The 2,165-nt window shown below is 61.6% G+C and overlaps 1 protein-coding gene across 2 annotated transcripts in view; it reads right to left on the bottom strand.

The window, feature by feature from the left end:
• Utrn (utrophin) overlaps positions 1-1,572 on the bottom strand; it is a 521,838-nt gene extending 520,266 nt beyond the window's left edge. The window contains exon 1 of one of the 2 annotated variants that reach the window (XM_013351419.2): positions 1,247-1,572. The gene's annotated coding sequence lies outside the window, so the exon portion shown is untranslated. Of the gene's footprint in view, positions 1-582; positions 725-1,246 lie in introns of those variants that run through there. The other variant, XM_026786362.1, reaches the window with a different exon arrangement.
• Positions 1,573-2,165: the final 593 nt, after the last annotated feature.

Below are 2,165 nucleotides of genomic sequence, written 5' to 3'. Positions count from 1 at the left end.
CTCACCGCCTTGTCCTCGGGCTGAAGGACCCACGAGCTTCGAATTCCACCAGCTCTTGCAAGTCTCCAGAGCCCAACAGCAGCCAGCCCCTGAGGGTCCAGCCTGACTTCAGAGGCCCAGGGCAAGTTCCAACGGAATGGATGCTGCTGCTGCTGCCTCGCCACCCAGGAGATCCCGTCTCGTCTGGAATTCCTGCACTCTGACCAAGGCGCACTTTTCCAAGCACCACTCGGAGAGCCCACCTCTCTCCATAGTGGTGACCCAGGTGACCTGAAGGCTAGGAGGATCAATGATGTTCCTTCGGGACACTCCAGAGAGAGCAGCCCGGAATTACACCCAGAAGCTCTAATTTGAGGGTTCAAAAAAGGCGGGTCTCTGGCTCTCAAGGGTCACACACGTTTCCTCCTCCCCTTGAAAATAACCCTGGAACGCCACACCGTCGGAATCCAGGGACTTGAAAAGTCTCTTTGAACAATGTGCCTTCTAAAAGTTGCACAGCCTACAATTAGTTCTTTGTTGGTTTTGTAAGTGGCCTTGGGAAAGCAGAGTCTCAGACCCAGGCCTAAAGGGGGCATGAATTACCTTGTCACTTGCAGTAAGGGATGCCAAGAGTCCGGAAAATCAGGCGACCGGGACTGCGCACCAAAGAGGTACCCCCTTCTCCCTTCAGTCTCTCCAGAGCTGCTGGCAGGGAGCTGGTGATCTCGCCACACTGGGGCCCCACCCTCGGGAACAGCAACCACACAGAGGTCGAGCACGCCCCCAGCCTGGAGGCCGGCAGGGAAGCGCTCCTCAACCCTCAGACCGCAAACCTCCCTCCCCACCCTCTCCTCCGGGACACCACCAGGGCCCCGCCTTCCCAGGACCGGAGGTGTGTGACAGGCTCTCTGAAGAGGCCACGTCCCCTCTTGGAGATCGCTAGCCGTGCTCGCCCGCTCGGGGCGATGAACGAACAGGCGACAGCCTCTCTCCCTCAGGAAGGGACAAGACGACAGCACTGAACCAGCCAGAGAAATTTGAGACCCTGGCGACAAGTAGATTCCCACCTTCTCATCCCAGCTCGCTCCCGCCCAGGAGGGGGGCCGCTGAGCTTCCAGGGAAAGTGCAGAAGTTGGCTACGGCTTCTATTTCTGGACCGAGCGGAGGAACCGCAGAAAGGTCCCACCTCCTCTCAGCCCCCGCCCCGTTCCCTCGGGGACTGCGGTCACATTACACAGCCCGGAGCTTCAATAATGCATAGACTTACCTGCTCGCCAAGTCCCAGAGGCCCAAGGGCTCCTCTGGGTGTGTTCGGGTCGCTGGAAGCCGGGTGTGCGGGAGCTTGCTTTGGGCGATGAGAGATTTTAGTTTTTCTTTTTTCTTTTTTTAATGAAACGTGGAAAGCCAGACAAGATCCGAAAGAGGGGAGGAAAAAAACTTGACACCCAATTGGAAACGCCCCCTGACTTGTGCAATCTTCCTGCCGGGTAGTTCCGCCAAAAACAAAACAGTCCAAACGCTAGGCAGAGGCCGGCACGCTCTGGAGTTTTCCGTCTGCAGAATGACCCGAAAGAAAAGGGGCGCCACTCGCCGAGGTCGCCAGCTCGGCCGAAGGCGCCCGCGGCTCCTCCTCTGCCCTGGGCGGGAGAAATCCCGCGCTGCCCGCTCCTCTCCTCCGGGGAAGGGCGACTCCACAACTTTGTGCGCGAAAGCAGCCCGCGGCTCGGGCTCCGGCTCCTCCTCCCGGTCCTCCCCCGCCGCGGCCGGCCCCTTTGTTGGAGAGCGAGGGTGGGGCGCTTGGTCAGCCCGCCACCCCGGGAAAGGGGCTCGCTTCTCCGGCAGGGCTAGACCAGCCCCGGAGCCGTGGATCCCGCAGGTCGGAACCGCCTCCCGCTCTCGCCGCCGCGTCACTTGCTCGCGTGCCCTCGGCCACCGGCCCTGCAACTTTGTTCCGGGAGAGATCAGTCCCTCGCGGCTCCCCGGTCGGCCCTGCCCCTGCCTGGGAAGCCACCGCGGGCCGGGCTCCCAGAACGTGGCGCCTCGGGTCACCTGACTGCTCGCGCGGTCAATCAGCGCTAGCCCTAAGCGCCCTTCCAGCCCGCAGCTGCTGGCCCGGTGCGGTGCTCGGTGCGGGAATCCGGAACCAGTCGTGCGTGCTAAGAGCCGGTAGCTGGAATAGGCTTAGC

The sequence above is a fragment of the Microtus ochrogaster genome, linkage group LG4, assembly GCF_000317375.1.
Source record: "Microtus ochrogaster isolate Prairie Vole_2 linkage group LG4, MicOch1.0, whole genome shotgun sequence".
In the NCBI taxonomy this organism is placed as follows: domain Eukaryota; kingdom Metazoa; phylum Chordata; class Mammalia; order Rodentia; family Cricetidae; genus Microtus; species Microtus ochrogaster.
This window is presented reverse-complemented; position numbering and strand designations above follow the sequence as displayed.